The sequence below is a fragment of the Manis javanica genome, chromosome 15 (genome assembly GCF_040802235.1).
Source record: "Manis javanica isolate MJ-LG chromosome 15, MJ_LKY, whole genome shotgun sequence".
Taxonomy (NCBI): Eukaryota; Metazoa; Chordata; class Mammalia; order Pholidota; family Manidae; genus Manis; species Manis javanica.
The window spans coordinates 11,791,138-11,809,325 of record NC_133170.1 but is presented as its reverse complement, the minus strand read 5'-3'; the positions used below and the strand labels follow the sequence as shown (position 1 = coordinate 11,809,325).

The 18,188-nt window shown below is 37.6% G+C and overlaps 1 protein-coding gene across 15 annotated transcripts in view; it reads right to left on the bottom strand.

Annotated features, from left to right (window-relative positions):
- SOX5 (SRY-box transcription factor 5) overlaps positions 1-18,188 on the bottom strand; it is a 938,132-nt gene that overhangs the window by 615,165 nt on the left and 304,779 nt on the right. For all 15 annotated transcript variants that reach the window (XM_073222260.1, XM_073222259.1, XM_073222256.1 and 12 more), the window contains one exon: positions 13,344-13,410. The gene's annotated coding sequence lies outside the window, so the exon portion shown is untranslated. The remainder of the gene's footprint in view (positions 1-13,343; positions 13,411-18,188) is intronic.

Here is an 18,188-nt window from a genome sequence, read left to right as displayed (position 1 = left end):
ATCCCTGTCTTATTCACCCAAAATCACTCAGGCATTTTGTTACTTGGTGCATCACACCATTCCTGAGTGACAGGGACCAGAGCTTAGTGTCAGATAAAGCCCTGATCTGCCCTCTCTCCTGGGTTTTGAGGTTCTTATTCCCTCTGTGTCAACTGGTTCATGTGTCAAATGAGGTTGACCGTGATTGACCCCTTTTCCCCAAGGGTTGCTCTGATAATTAAACAACATAATCTATCTAACACACATGAACCAAGGCCTAAGGGATTAATGATTATCTTTTTATTCTTATTCTTCTCGGGCTACTCATACTACAAGAGGGCAATTCATCCATGATTGAAAGTTAGGCAAAAGTTAGCCACAGAATATGGCTGGCAATGAACAGACCTTCTACCAAAGCGACTGCCCAAACAGGGGACTCAAAAATATTGAGAGGGTTAGACAGAGGGGAGAGTGGAGAAAGAGGGGGGAAGAGAGAGCGGGGAAGGGACGGAGAGCCGAGTAATGGCTTTAACGTATGACCTTGTTTTCCCCTTGCATAATGATTTGCTATTTTTCAACTGGATCTTCAGGATGTGACATACACTTCCAAGCCCTCCTTTTCATAAAATTTAACCACATTCTCTGGTTTATCAGAATCTACTTGTGAATGTTTATAACTACTGTTTTGAAGTACAACAAACACTAATCAACTCCACGTGAGCTCACTGTAAGCCCTGGGAGGGCAGAGCCTGGGTCTTCTCTGTTTACCACTGAGTCCCCCGCATGATGACATATGAAATAATAACCTGATATGTTAACACTTCTCATTCCAGGTATAGTCTTTCTCATTTGGGTCACAAGGAACCAGAGGTTGGGGGGGGGGAATATGTCTCATTTTATATATGGAAAAATCACTGTTTATGTATAATAGTGAAAGATTATGAGTGTTTGGGGCACTTTAACGTAGGGAAAAGGGAGAATCAGCAAGAGGAAGAGACCACAGTTGTGGCGTGAGGGTCCTGCACTGCTGCTCCTGAAGGGCAAGCCCAGAGTAGAGAGGTTGGGGCCAGAGGGGAACCAGTGGGATCCCCTTTATGTTTGGGCTCCGAGCAAACAACAGACTGGCCTGCTTCCAGAGGGCGAGAAGCCCTGCAGACATCCTGTGACGGACTGAATTGGGAAGAAAGGGTAGAGCCGTGGCTGCCCAGAGGGTGCAGGTTAGAGAGGCTGTGATGTCACCTCTCCACGGTGTGGGAGTTAGCCAAGGGAGAGAGCAAGGTGGTGTGCGGGGCTCTCAGTGAGGGTTGTGATAGAGAGATGTAGATGGGAGCCACAGCATGGCCACGGAGACTGAGGTCCTGAGAGATGTCAGCAGGGATGGATACCCGTGACTGGAGATCATAACAGGACGATCTACAGCTCACCTGCTCCAGGAAGAACAGGTGAGGGCCAGAGAGCAGACATCACTTTTCACTGTTCCTCTCACCCTTGAGCAGTTAAACCTATGGATATCCATGTCCCAGAACCAAATGTCAGAGCAATTGCTTCATGACCCACAATTAAAGCACTCTGTAGTGTTTAGTCATAACAGTCAATTCTGAGTCATACACTGAACCAATTCAACTGAAAATCTCTATGCCTGAAAGGATGTCTTCTAATGAAAAAGGTGAACACTCCTGTCCTCTATAGCCAATCATATCTCTGGTAAACCAAGGGGAGAAGTTCAACTGCATGGCTTGGCATAGAGCCCATGCCAGCAGATTGTGCTGGGTGGAAATAACACTAGTCTGTCTAGGTAAGATCAGTGCCAATGGTTCCAACTAAAATTAGAAAAAAGGAGACAGTACCTTGGCTCATGCTTATGTTGGAGACAAGACTCTAACTCCTGCTAAAGCCAAATGATGGCAATTCAGTTCCTGCCTGCCAGTTGTAAATCCCTACACTACCACTGCAGTATGATCAAAAGACACTTGCAAACCAATGAAGCTCACAGAGAGGTGATTTCTTCAATTAGTCACTTAATGGGTGAGCAACTCAAGCACTAGTGACTGAAAGGGATAGATGCCTTATTATGAGACAAGAAGGTGTTTTCCAAAATGACAGGCAGAGTGTTGAAAAGAAAAAGAAAATTAGCAGAATTTTCTTATTAATTTGAGGCAGATAAAGGATATTATTCATTTATTATTTATTAATTTTAGTGTAATTTTTTCTTTAAAAAATCAAGGATAGAATGACCTCACTCCCCCACCAAACATGATAAAAAACTCACAACGCTTTTCATGCATTTCAACAAATACAATTTTGCTCTAATTTCATATGTGTCATGAGGCACCATGCCATAGTGGAAAGAAAACTGGGCCAGAAATCAGGAAATCTGGGTTCGTTTCCTGGCTGTGTTGCTTATGAACTGTATAAAATGATGCAAGTCTTAACCTCTCTGAGCCTTAGTTCCTTGTCTACAAAATCAGTGACTTATATAAACATTTTCCAGCTCTTAGAGGCTGTATTACTCTCTAAATCATTAATGATCAGATTCACTTTTAAGTTTTATATAGTCTTTATAACATATCTTGATATTAAGTCTTTCATAAATCCTATGTTTGGAAGTCAAATATGTATAACAGACAAGAACTCTGATTCTAATGGTAAAGAATTAAATACTGCTTTAAAAAAATTATATGTTCTGTCATGGAATACACACAGACATATAGAGGGATAATATAAGTATATCTTAGCAGATCCTGTAATCTTTCTGGCAAATGTCAATGCCATATAAATGTCTTGCCTGAGGGTTTCAGCCCTGGGCAAGTTCACTATGGAGTCCACAAGACCGAAAAATGACAATGAAACGTTCTTGGGGTATGAGGGTTTATACCTGGCTTTATTCTCACGGTGGTAGGTTGAGCATTAGGATCACATGTGCGTCCAGCAGTCTGCAGGTCTATAATCCACCTCTGTCTCTGCCTCCGCCCAGAGCACTGGGCAGAACTCTTTATATAGTGACTCAGTCAATAATAGCTCCTTGCCTATGGGTGTGTAACCAGTAGCCTAGCAGCAGGTGAGTTACATCAAGTAGTTTAGGGTTGGGTGAGGATCCTGGCCATAGGAACTTCCATTTTCCCCACACTGACATCCTTTAAAGTACTCTTCAAAGGGAAGACTGTCCTGCCATGGGGCAGAAGTAATTTCTCCAATGCCCCAGAGTAACTCAGGAAGCCGAAACTCAGAAGTTCAGGTGCTGGATAGATGACACCTTCAGAATAATCACCCAAGGCTTCTGCCAGAGTTAAACTGCTTTTCATTCTACATAGGCAAGATAACTGTGCTATTGCTTCTAATTCCACTCTCAGGATCCTTAAGCAAGCAAGACAAATTTTATTCAAATCATCCTAATGCTCAAAATACTAGTTCATGTCTCAGTAGAGCACCAGAACTTGGACCCATCAAAGGGTCCAAGGCTCCTTTGTACCCAGCCTCCTCCAGTGAGTGGTACCCAGCCTGGGAAGCAGACCTTGTCTTTCTGGTCGGTGCTGGACTATCAAAGAACCATCTATTCTGAAGATAATTCCTTATGTGGTCAATAGAATTAAGCATTTCCCTGACCATCAGCGCTTGGAGTTCTGGTTTTATTTCTGGCACCAACTCTTGGGATTCTGTGCAAGTCCTATAATCTCTCTGCTAAATTTTCTTGCTAATGATGCTTCTTGAGTACACATGCCATAAGAGTTATGTGTCTCCAAGTCTGGTCAAAATACTTCAACTCCATATTGTGAACTAATGTGGGAAAAAAACCTGAATGTTATCCTTTTCTAAGTTACAAACCCCTGTGAAAAATCTTATAGAACCGATTGATTTGCATCCTTTCCTCAGGAAAATAAAATGCACTTGAATAACCTTATACACAAAAATTTCATGTAAATTTAGGGGTTTCTCTGAAGCAAGGAGGAGGCTCATAAACTCAAGTGCACATCCTAGTCCAGAGTTCCAGTCCTCTCTGTACTTATTACCTATATGATTATGAAACATGATGTGAGTGTCCTCATCTATAAAAGCAGGTAATGAAGTCAATCTCTCTGCCTACAGAATATTTTGAATTTTCAAATATGAATTATATGTGAAAACAAGCTGCTGGTACGTAGAACTCTGTTCTCTGCAACTCTAAGTCGCTCTTGTTCTTTCTCCCAAGTCCTTTAATGCTTGTCACAAAACATAAATGAGTACCACCCCCACCCACTGGCACCATCAAACCTGTGGAGGTGTGAGTCACCAGACCCTGTTTCTAACTTAAGAATCTGGACTCTCAGTCTGACTGCCTGGCTTCACTGTGTGCTGAGCACATACTTCCTTTCCAGTTATTGCCTGATTAGTGAAATCTTTACAAACATCCATTAAACGGAAAATATACTCGACCTGTCTTCCCTCTCTGGAAACATGTCTATAATCTGGAGTTTTACACCTACAGAGTACACTTGGTCTTTCACTGACATTCTATCTTGATCTTCACTTGAGTGCGTCTTCAAATTACTGTTGTTGGGTTCCATACTCGACATTTCTGCTCTCCTCCATTGGTGTGAATAATTAGAAACCGTATTGCTAAGATCATTACTCCTATTCTATTGGCAACAGACTAGCAAATGCAAAGATACACTAACTACCCTCAAGACTTGCTTAGTGTGTGACAGAGCCAGTTAACAGTAAGACCCAATTCACAATGCTACATGCCTATCACTCTATTATAATCTTTCCTTTCTTCCTAGAGGCTAGTGGTATTACCCTTTTATACAGCAAACTCTTTTCTTTATGATAACAAAAGATGGATAATACATACCTACATCTTATTTAAGGCATATATTTTAATATTTTTTGACTTAATATTTCATTTTGAAATGATTTCAGACTTACAAAAAGTTGCAAACATAGTACAGAGTTCCTGGCTTCCTCCTATATTAACGCCTTACAAAACTACAATACAATGATGAAAATCAAGACATTAACAAGACACAATACAATGGGCTGATCTACTGACCTTATTTGAACTCCCACAATTGTCCCAATACCATCTCTTCTTGGACCATGGGCCAATATTTAGTTGTCATGTCTTTTTTATTTAGGACAGTTCCTCAGTCTTACATTTTCTTTTTTCATGACCTTGACACTTTTAAGAGTACTGCCCAGTTACTTTGTAGTATGTCCCTCAATTTGAGCTGTCTGATAGTTACTCAAGATAAAGTTCATATTATGCATTTTTGGTAAGAATATGACAGAAACAGTTTTGAATGCCTTTCCCAGTGAATCCTAGGAGTGGCACAGGATGCCGTTATTCTTTATATTTTTCTCATTTAGCAGTATAACCTAAAAATTACTCTGCATCCATTCATTCTTTTTTACAATTGCATGGTACCTCACGATGTGGAGATGCTGTGGTTTATTAGTCTATTCAACGTGCTCTCCTGTGCATGAGCATTTAAATAGGTTTTAATATTTTACTCATAAATAATGCCATAATGAATGACCTTGAACATGTGACTTTCATATCATTGAAGGTGTATGTTTAGGATAAATTCCCAGATACGGGATTGTTTGGTTAAATGGTGTGTATCTGTAAATTTGTGAATATTGCCTAATTCCTGTCCAAGGGGCTTGCTCCAATTTTCATTTCCAACAGCAACACATGAAAATAAAGCCTGTGTTTTCAGATCTTCCCCCAAATCATTTTAGCAGAGATGCTGAGCAACATTCTAGTGGTTGACTTATGTTAATATCTTCTCTCTGACTATAGATACCATCTAACCATGGTGCTAAAAACCAAAGCAAAGGCTTACATGAATGTGAAGGAAGATGAGCAGAATGAACAAGTTGCTGGAAAAAATCCCTCTTGGAAAAAAGTTATGATCACAACAGCTCAGGATGAAAATACACAATTTAGCATCTTCCCTTTGAAAGCTCAACAATCCAAGAATTTACAATAATTGTTCCCATGTCCAAGGTTAAGACCTACTCTTTATGTCCCCAATGGCTATGCCAGTATTACAGTAAATGGCACTCCAGTTTTCTGCTTAAATGTTTGTCTTGCATTAGAATTTTTAGTCTTGAAGTGGGGACCATATATAGATTAACATATTTATTACAACTCTTAGCACAATGTTCAACGTACATAATCTTGATAAAACTTTGTTTGAAACTCATTAAAATAAAAATGAGCATCTCCTGAATGCTTACTCTGTGCCAGACACCATCCTAAATGTTTCACATACATTGTTTCATTCCATCCGCCTAACAATTAGGAGCTTAGTTTTATTATTATCTCCATTTTATAGATGAGAAAACAAAGACTTGTAGAAGACACGTAACTTGCCTAACATGATATATCATGAAAAAAAAAAAAAGAGTTGGATTTGAGTAAGATTTGAACTGAGATCTAATTTCAAAGCACACACCACTTCCCTCTTCCCCGGCCAGCAGCTGGAAATACAAGTCTGATGCCCCTTAAATCACACTTATGGACCAAAGTTCTTACTCTGCTTACCATAAGGCCAGAGCTAATTCTATATGAAGGGTTTCAGGCCAGTGTGTCACTGTGAAGAAGGAAAGGAAAGGTGGTAGTTTTAATAGTTTCCAAATGGAGTCTTTAAAAAATTACTGACATTTTTACCTTTTGGTACACAAAGCTTTGACTCCTCTGATATGTGTACACATTTATTATACCCTTGTGACTATGGTTTATGTACAAGCATCTTATTAAAAAGAGTCTTTGAAAGACTGAAATGTGATTTCCTTTCTGACAGCAAAGGAAAATACAAAGATGTTCTTTGCCCTCCTGTTCTAATCTGTGTTTGGAAGTCAAGCCTGCAGTTCCCAGTATTCTGTCACCAGCTTGTTACATTTCCATAAATCTGTCCAAGAATACAATACTGTTCACCCAAAAACAAATGTAATATAAACTGTAAAACACATGTACATGATACCTGGATCCAATTTGCCCTCATTTTGTACATAAGTGAAAATAAAGCGATGCTTTAACTCTTGGAAATGACAATATCACATTGTTTAGATAAGCGCCACCAAATCACTATTGAAATTCTGATAGCATTTGCCTTACTGGTAAAAGAAAATTACCTGTAATGCATAGTTTAAATAATTACTTTTAAACAAAAGCTTCTTTTCTGCATTGCTTATTTATCTTTTGAGACCAGCTCAGCAGGGCTATGTTTTTTATTAAAATTGCCTTCAGACTGCTAATGGCAGGGCGTCTGTTAGCACAGGAAAAGTGATGGCAGTTCGACTCCTATCCCTAATATTGGGAGTTAGTCCAGACACTTAAGAGCCAGAACTCTGCTGTGCATTTGACTATGTTATCAACACTTTACTTGCTAATGATACTAGTGACAGCATTTCAATATGACGGGTCAGACTTAAATAGGAAAGCTTGTAATTGTGCTTACAGAACCTAAGAAAGTCCCTCCCACCTTCCTACCCCCACAAAAAAAAAAATCCCTTTTATCCACAGATCAGCTGGTGTTAAGCTTCATGACTGGGAATTATTTGGTAAGCTTCTGCTCAATATTTTTTTCCTTCTTCACTTCCCACCTTGAATGGAGAGCCTCCATCAGCACCTGATATCTAACCCGTTGGGAAATGACAACTGAAAGAGCCTTCCTGTGGTGCCACCGTGTGCCAACTACCCAGCAGAAGGTCACACTGATGACTTCCCTGTGGCTTTTATTTTCCCCACGGAAATCCACAGCCAGGGCTGACTGCTTGCCAAATTCGCCGAGTTCCACAAACCAGCAGCGCTAAGAACTCCCCCGACCCATCCTTCTTGATGGGAAGCAGGAAGCCACTGTGCTGAACACCTGTGTCAGATACCACTCCTGGGGACACCCCAGGCAAGCGCCCATTCAGCATTTGGGGATAGGGCGCCTCTCTTCTAACTGGCACTTCTGTCCAAACACTTCTCAGTGGTCACATGATAAGTTACATTTGTCAGATCTCTGTAACATCACCGTGTCTAACTACTGCAAAAGAGGGTGATGCGAACCATTCATGAGTTGGATATTTTACTTTCAGTGTCTGAAGGGAGTCAGACTAACACATGTATTTCCTGTTACTGTAAAAGCAAGAACAACCTTCTCCATCACTTCCTTTTATAGCTACTCCTACCACCTTGAGGAAGAGGAGCCTTAGCTTGAGAGGTGGAAGGGATCATTCCATAGATGGACAAGATTTAAAATCAATCAGTTTTTTTTCTATAACCACTGAGATAATATGGCAAGCTGAACCAGTAAAAGCACTAGGCAAGAATGAGATGGAGAAAAACATCAAGCAATATAATTAAGAGTGTCTGCCACAGGTTAAGACTCAGCAACAATATACGAATGAATGAATGAATGAATGAACAAGCACCTCAACAATTTTCAATACTTCAGAAAATTTCCATAATCTGAAATGATTATAATCTAGTGAGCCAATAAAGCCTGTACTTCATGTTTACTATTTGTAAACCACTCAGGTAGGACTTGTGTAGCGATTAAAAATAAGTAAGTGAATAAAGAAACCAAAAATCTACTGTAGGACCACACAGTTTGTCAGGTAGCGTAACTACAAACTCAAGCCCTGGAGATTTTTGTACCTCTGACTATGCCATTTGGTCTTCCTCAAAATTCCATATGGCCTCCAGACACTTGGTGTTTCAAGGTATTCTCTCAGCCTAGATTGCCCTTTGTTCCTCTGAGGAAGTAACTTTAACTATCAAGTTTAAAAGTCATAGAGCTGCCTCCGCAACTCCCCTGCCAGGTTCCAGAATCACTGCATGGGACACTTCTTTGGTGTATCAACACTGGTACATCAAATACAAAGATTCTCAGAACAATTCATGCCTCCCACCAATAAAAAAAAAAATAAGTAAATAAATTAAAACAAACAACCGCTCACTCTGATTTCCCACATCCGTGAACTACATGGCTTTTATTTAAGTTACTCAAAGTGGAGAGTCTTCCCTTATTGCACTAGGAAGTCATGTCCTGTGGATTCTGTCTTTGAATTTCTGCTTGCATCTGTCCCCAGGTGTTATTACCATCTGGGTCCTGACTTCCTGGATATCTTGTTTGATGATGGTATGTGAGTCTCCTATTTTCTCTTCGCAGCCTACCCTTCTCAGTCAACCTCAAAATGTCACATTAATTAATCCAAGACATAGACATAATCACCGCCCATGTTCCCTAAACAAACAAAATTTTTCAGTGGGTCCTCAAGTCCTGTTGAATTAAGTCAAATCATTAGCATGAGATTCAACGTCCTCATTCAGAGATGCAAAGTCTCTTTATATCATGAAGAGCCCAACGTATCTCCACAGTCACTTTCTCCTTTTGTATATCATGTGCTGCATCCAAGCTTACCCAAGCCCACAGAGACAATTAAGACACCAGGACCTTACACACAGACCAGGCAAACCAAGCACATATACCCGTGTCCAGAGCATCGCCGCTAGGAAAATCATACACATTCCGTAAGACCCAGCACAGATACGTTCTTGCCTATGAAACTTTCTTTCCTATGAACCCTCATAGAAGGCCACATCTTAATTCTTTTGTAGCCTTTATGACATTAAATCTCACATTATAATATTAGGTTTAGATCTTCAAACTAAATTCATTTAGCACATGCTACAAGCAAGGTACTTTGAAAGAGGTGTTGGAAATCTGTTAGAGGACAAGATAGATTCATTCCTAGCAAAAAGCCAAAAGAACAGTCACTCAAAAAAAGAAAAAAGTGGGGTAAGGAGTGGAGAGTCATTCACTCAGTTGAATGAACTCAAGGGCCAAATAAGATAATAACGAAAGATCACCCTTTGAATTTAGTGTGAGAGAAGTAACTGATGACCCTGGCAAGACTTGGCATGATAGAGTCGAAGAGGAACGCAGAGTAAGAGGGAAGAAAGGAAATGGAGATACTGAGTTAAAATTTTAGGGAAATGTTTATATGAAGGGAGTGTCAACGGGAAGAAGAAACATTTGTTGCATGAATATTCTGCTAGCCAAATAACAGAAATCTAAGTTTTAATAGTGTATTGATTTAAAAGTTTGAAAAGTTTTTGTAAACTGTTATTTGGCAACTAGAAACTTCTGCCACAAGACTGCTAGTAGGAGGGACCCCTGTCTCCTAAATGTTTTAAATAGTCACTTTGATTCTTTTGCATGGTAGGAGTCATAATTTTTGGAACAACCCTTCCTTCCATGTATCAATAACATCTTCTCTAATCTGATCATTTTTCTGAAAAAAAATATGGACATTTTCCTCTGCACATATGCACTTCTAATGTAGGTGACTCTTTATTCAACCAGTTTTTCCTTAGTATCTAATATGTGCATGCTGGCTTATTAGCCAATGTGAATAAATCACAGAGATAACAGTAACAGTACACTTCTTATAGGAGCAGCAGTTTCAGTTATTTGACGGACAAACACAGACTGAAGACACCAAATCATCCAGCTGGTAAGTTTCAGAGTTGGTTCCAGAATTCATGCCCTCTAATTCCTACTAAGTTGTTGGTTGTTTTTAAATACTCCGTATTTGTTCCTAATAGTCTAATGGGTCATTCAATAATTATAATAAAGCCACAACATAATTTTCAAACATCTGCCCTTACAAGTAGACGATAAAATTCATGACTCATTTGTGAACTTATATAAGGCTACGTAGTTTCAGTTGAAATTATAAATGACAAACAAATGCAATATTCAGCTACACAAATCAACTAATTAGGTGTGTGTCATGTTTAAATATTATAGAGCATTCTGTTCCTATTATGAAACATTAAGTTACTATACAAAGTCAAAGAATGATTCAAATTCAAAAGAATTATGCAAATTAAGGACATGGAAAAGAAAAATGACAGCTAAACTATTTAACATTAGCTCCTTGAATGCAATCATCAGTCAATATCCTGATTATTAATGTTGCCCTGATCATTGTAATTTAAGCCTACATTCATTCATAAATTATAATCTATGTATAAAGAGAAATTTTTTAAATGCTTTACACAACCTAGAAGTCCAAGTTATCCTTAAAATATGTGAGTCATATCATGCCCCTTATTACTAAAATCCCTTTAAGATTTCCACGTCGCTCAGAATAATAGTAAAGGTCCTGCATTGTCTACCAGGCTCTATACGATGGATATCACATTATCCTCCCCATTTGCATTTCTTACTTGTCTACTCTTTAATGTCTTCCCACCACATTACTCTTCTTGTCACTCCTTCAACATCATAAGCACACACCCTATACTTGATCTTTCCACTGAGTATACCTGTCTTCACACATATATCTAAATGGTTCTCTGTCACTTTATTCTGGTCTGTGCTCCATTCTGTCCTTATCAGAAAGGCCTTCCCTAGATATGGTATCTGAATAAGTCTCCCATCATTCTCTGTTGACTCTGCTTTAATACTTCTTAGCATCTATTTCCATTAACATACATATTAAAATCCTCGCTTTATGTTTTCCTCCACTGGAATGGTAGCTCCAGGAAAGTAGGAATTTCCATTGTATGAATGAATGAATGACCATTTCGTTTCATCCAGCTAAACAGGAAAATTCTCCAGAAAAACAATAGTAGAAAAAAAAAAAAACACTTAACGTTCTTGGTTTCTTCAAATAGCAGTACAATCCAAAGTGAAGTATTATTACCAATTGTATTCTTTAGCAAATTATAAATTGGTAAAGACGGCAATAAGGATGGCATTTTTTTATGTGTTTGCACAATGTTGTTTCCCATAACCTGGAAAGCAGCATAACGCAGTAGGCCTACCTCACATCAAGGATCACTGATTTACCTCTGTTACTTGTTCTTGTGACAGTGGGTGGCGATTTAGGTTTGTAAAACAAGTGGATTAAATTGAGGTTCTTTCTGTCTCTCAAGACTATAGGGATCTATGAGATGTTTATTTCCTTTCTTGATTTTGCTTCCAAACAACTGCATTCAATTTAAGGTCAATATTTACATAACAGCTGGATGCCAAGAAAACCCACCACTTTTGGATTCAATTTATTTCTTTTTAATGTTTAATTCAATGACATTTGTAAATGAAAACTTTTTATGAGAGTAGCGCAAAAGAGTGGTTCGCAACGCTGCAAGAATCAGTGCAGATTACTTCAAACCCAACTGCTTGGGCATCTCATTCTGAATACAGCTTTTTGGAGGACTCTTGCCTCATTTAGATTAAAGACTTGAGCATGTGCACTGCATCAAGATACACTTGAAATTATCTTTCCTTGAAGCTGGAAGGTAGGGTTCTTTTAAAATATGTAACAGTAGGTAGTAATCTGTCAGGTTCCATATGCTAATACTAGGAAACAACTAAATCCCTGAAGCATCCCAGGCAGAAGATTTTTAAGCTTAGCTCCTTTCTGAATAAACTAATTCACTTGAAGAGATTTGATCAGACTGACAGGCAAAGGCATTTATCTCTCTGTGTGTTGAAAACTGAAACACCCACTGGCAGTTGCTCTGTGGAGACCTGGATGGAGCAGAGTGACTCAGATTCCAGGAGGGTTGTGGGAGTGGTGACACTGGAGGGGTCGCAGAGAGAGAGAGGTCCCCCAAGCTTCCATAAATAACTAAGCAATAGTAGTGAGAGCTGTAATCACTGTGTAAGACAACTGGGAGACTTCTTTGAAGCAAGGGATGAATGCAAAGCCATCAGTCACTCATGGTGACCCTCAGGGCAATGCGGACTGCAAAGGCCATCGTGGCACCAGGTTACGGAGGAATATGACTGACACTAGACCTTACACAGGGCTGACAAATGCTCATAGTAGAGCCTTTGACTGTTGAGATCTTTCTATTCACATAGAAATTGTCTGTTTTAATTAACCTTCATTTTATACATGGTAGTCAACATTCAGTAGTTAAAATTAGTGTTAGTGAACAGATTGACTCTGAAAAGTGTCAAGAGTTTTTAGAGGTGGACCTGAGCCCAGAGAATTATAAAGAAGACAAGAAACTTGACTTTCATGACCCAAACGTTAACCCACTACGATTACATAATTAGTAACTCTATATATGTCTTAAGGTTTTCATTCTGGAAAAGTGATCAAGGAATCTTCATTTCAAAACAGTTTATATAATGCACAGAATAACAGAAATCAGGGTATTTATATATCTTAAGAAATATTATTCAATTCCTGAACATTTTTTTAGGTTATTATTTTTATCTTCAGATCCCATAAAGAGGGATACACGAATGCTGGACTTTATAAAAGATGTTAGGAATGGTTTGGAAAACTGAAAACATACCAAGCTTGAGAACATTAGAATTGATGGCAAAGGAATGTTCAACAAATGATAATGTAAACGTCCTGACCTGCTGAGTCTCCCAGTCCAATTTCTCCCACTCCTGGTGTCCTTGATATTATCTACTTCTTGTAATGCTAAAAAAAAAAAAGGAAGGGGGGGAGGAAGAAAAGTAGTGAGAAATCAAACTTATTTCAAAATACTCAGGGGGGGATCATAAAGAGAACTGAGATTTCTGCCACAAAACTTTTGAAGAAATCCTAAGTAATTTCACTGTAATAATTTTTTTCCAGAATAGATTAATAGCCACACAATGTCAGATTCACAAGACTGTGCCAGTTAATGGTTGATGGACGAATAATGGATGAACAATCAAAAAAATAAACTTTTTTAGATGACAGTCAAGATGTAATGACAGTCGAAATGTAAAAAGGTGAACCGGTTATTTTGGAGATCTATCAATTAAATCACTTTAAAAAATCTTCATATTATTGATCAGTCATGTAAGCCCATGTGTCACCCGGGCCTAGTGATACCTAAGAGAAACAATTTTAACCGTCTTTATAGTCCAAGATGGTTAACTTAAAAAATACTTGCAATGTAATATTGCATCTAGTACAGTACTTTATGGAAAACATGCTAATGGGCACTTAAACTTATTAAATACAGACTAATACTTAATAAAGCACAGTGCTATGTTGTATTAAGATATAAAAGGTTTACAAACTCACTGGATAATTTCCAGTTTAAAAACAACAACAAAAACAGCAAAGTAAAAACAGAAACACCCTATTTACACTCAGCCACTTTATAGAGTCAGACTCCAATGTTATCAGGCCCAGGGTTTAATTACTGGTCCCATGACAAAGAACTACATTCATGGAAATTTATATACTTCTTAAATACTTATTTTCCTGACCTAAAAATTTGTTCCATATGCTTGTCATGAATTCAAAAAATTTTAATTCTATTTATATAACTATTTTATCATGATTTTATTATTTATGGTTATAGAATGATTTTTTTATAAGGGAAAGTTCACGACCTATTCTCAACTTTTTAGCTTTGACCCCCCCAGAATGATTGAGTTCTATGGTTTCAAAATGTATAAACTAATGATTCTGTGATCTTGCAACATGATTATTAAAATTGTACAAATATAAATTATATACATTTCTGCCAGATGATGACAGAGTTACCTATGGTCAGTATTTTAAATATGAGTTCAAAATATACTTTTTGGATAACAGAATTCCACTTTGGGATACTGATCTGACCTATACTAGAACCAGAGATTTAGAGGTGATCTAGAACCAGGCTACTTGTATAATTTTAGATTATTTGTTTACATAAGTCTTCTCATTTTAAAGCCTTAATAATTTGGGGGGATTTCTGAAGTACCTAAACTCTTTTAAAGTATATAAAACAATAAAAGGAATTACATATTAAGACCAAGTGAGACTTATCCTACGCACGCAGAGTTGATTTAACATCTAAATATCAAGCAACGTAAGGTACAGACTAATGACAAAAAAATGCAATCATCTCAATTGATGGTGAAAAACATTTGACAAAAACCCAACACCTTTTCATGATAAAAACACTCAACAAACTAGCAAAAGAAGGGAACTTCCTCAACCTAAAAAGAGCATCTACCAAAAACCCACATACTTGATGGTGAAAGACTGTTTTGCCCCTAAGACCAGGAATAAGAGTCGGCTGTCTACTCATACCGATTCTATCAACATTGTACTGGAGGTTATTACAAAAAGAAATTAAACACATCCAGAGCCAAAAATATCCCTATTTGTAGATAACATTTTTGTTTAGAAAAATCTTATGGAATTCACTAAAAAGCTATTGGAACTATGAACAAGTTTAGTAGGGTTGCAGGATACTTGGTCAATAACAAAAATCCATTCAATTTCTATATACTAGCAATGAACATTCCAGAAATAAAATTAAGAAAACAATTCCATTTACAATACCATGGCAAAGAATACTTTATTTCAGCATAAATTTCAGTATAAATTTAATAACAGATGTGGAAGACTTGTACATGAAACACTAAAACACTTTTGAAATAAATGAAAATATGTCTGTGAAGATAGGAACACATCCCACATTCATGGGTCAGAAAACTCAATATTCTTTAAATGACAATACTCCCCAAATTGAACTATAGATGTAACATGAATCCCTATCAAAATTTCAGCTGGTGTTTTTGGTAGAAATTGATTAGCCAATCCTAAAATTTATTTGAAAATGCAAGGAATTAAGTATAGTTAAAACGACCCTGAGAAAGAAGAAACAGCCTTTCCAGCTTCAAAACTTGAGATAATATGGTAATCAAGACAGTATGGCACTGGCATAAGGATATAAATATAGGTCAGTAGCATAGAATTAAGAATACAGAAATAAACCCAGACAGTTATGGTCAAGTGATTTTGACACACATGCTAGTAAGAGAATTCAGTGGGGAAAAGAACAGTTGTGGTATGTCAAAAAAGGGAAATAAATAATAAATCTGTTCTTTGTCCCTGGTTCCTGGCACAGAGTTTTAAAAACCCTGGGAATTCTCTGAGTGGTAAGTGTTCCTCTATCATGCTGAGGTGACTTATGATAGAGCCACTAGGTAGCTTCAGTATGACAGAGTTTGTCAGAAAAAGCAACCGTGTGACTTGAGGGCTGAAAATTTCAGACTCCATCCCTACCCGCACCTACCCAACCTGCGGGGAGAGGAGAGGGACTGGAGATTGAGTTTAATGGCAGGGCCAATGATTTAATCAGTCATGCCTATGTAATTAAACTTCAATAAAATGTCTAAATAAGACTCAGAGAGATTCCTGGTTGGTGAAACATACTGATCTACCCAAAGGGTGGCACACTCTAATTCCACAAAAACAGACTTGTCTTATGTACCTCTTTATCTCCATTCATTTGAACCCTTTATCATAAAAGGGTAATCATAGAATAGTATTTTCTGAGTTCTGTGAGTCATTCTAGTGAATTACTGAACTCGAAGGAATGTCATGGAAACCCCAAATTTGTAGTCAGTTCATACAGGCAGCAATGCCCATTGCCCAGGGACCCCATGTGCAGCTGCCTTCTGAAGTAAGGGCAGTCTTGTTGGGGACCTTACCCTTTGACTTGTGGGATTGGGTGCCAATCCCAGATAGTGTCAGATTGAAGTGAGTGGATACCCAGTTGATGTCAGAGAATTACTACTGGAGCACAATGGTCATTTCAACAAATGGTTCTGGGACAGCTGGATATCCCCATGCAAAAGAATGTAATTGGAACATAACTTCAATACTATACAAAAAATTTACTCAAAATGGATCATAGAACTAAATACAAGAGCTAAAACTATAAAACTTTTATGAAAAGTAGAAATATTCATAAACTTGAGTTTGGCTGTTATTGCTCAGATACGATACCAACAGATAAGACAAGTAACACAAGAAAGAAAATAGGTGGATAGGACTACATCAAAATACAGAACCTTTGGGCTTCAAAATGCACCACCAATAAAGTGAAATGACAACATGCAGAATGGGAGAAAATATTTTCAGATCACATGTCTGTTAAGGGACTTGTGTCCAGAATATATCAAGAACTCCTACAACTCAATAATAAAAAGTCAAACAATGCCATCAAAAAATGGGCAAAAAATCTGAATAGACATTTCACCAGAGAAGATATATGAATGGCCAATTCACACATGCAAGACACCCAGTATAAATTATAATTGTATTAGAGAAATGCAAAACTAAAACCACAATGACATACCACTTCACGTCCATTAGGATTGTTATTAAAAAATATAGATAATAACAAGTACTGGTGAGGATAGGAAGAAATTGGAGGCCTTGTACATCACTGGCAGGAATGTGAAATTCTGCAGGTGCTTTGGACAACAGTTTGGCCATTTCAGGGTTATATAGAGAGTTACCGCATGACCCAGCAATTCTATCCTTATGAACATACACAGAAGAAATGAAACATGCCCACGCAAAAACCTGTACCTGAATGTTCCCAGCAGCATTATTTATAATGGCTACAATGAGGTAACAACTTGTCTACAAACTGAAGAAATAAACAAAATGAGGTGTTTTCACACAGTAGAATATTATTTAGCCATAAAAAGGAATAAAGTGCATATTATGACATGGATGAACCTTGAAAACATTGTACCAAATGAAAGCAGCCAGTAACAAAAGACCATATATTGCATGCTTCCATTTATGAGAAATGTCCAGAATAAGTAAAGCTGTGGAGACACAGAGCTGATGAGTGACTGACTAGAGTTACGGAGGAAGGAGGCATGGGGAGTAATAGGGAGTGACTGCCACTGAGCACAGCCTTTCTTGTTATTACATGAAAATGTTCTAAAGTTAGGTTGTGGGGATACTGAACAACACTGAATTTTCTAAAAAAACATTGTACATTTTAACTGAATGGATTGTAAAGTATGTAAATTATAACTCAATAAAGCATACATTTTAAATGACATAGTGTAAAACAAAAACACATGAACATAATCATTCCTATTTTTAAAAGGAAAAGTACCCATATCTGTCTTGAATTATCTAACCATGTTAAGACAATACAAAGGAAATTCTACATTTTGACAGATTATTCCTTGACAAATAATATTAATGGCATGCCAAGATTAAATAACAATAATAAAATAATAGGAAGATGGTTTACTATTAAACTAATCTTCAGAGATTAGTCTCTCAACAGATCTCAAGTCACTCTTAAGTATAACTGTACCTTTATCAGAGCTGGTAGTGCAGAAAAAATGTTTTAATCTAAAGTATGGTGATAGTTCAGAGAATACAAGTTGGTAAAATTTGAAAATCATATACTTTAGTGATTTTAGAATTTTCTATTTAAGAATGACTGTTAT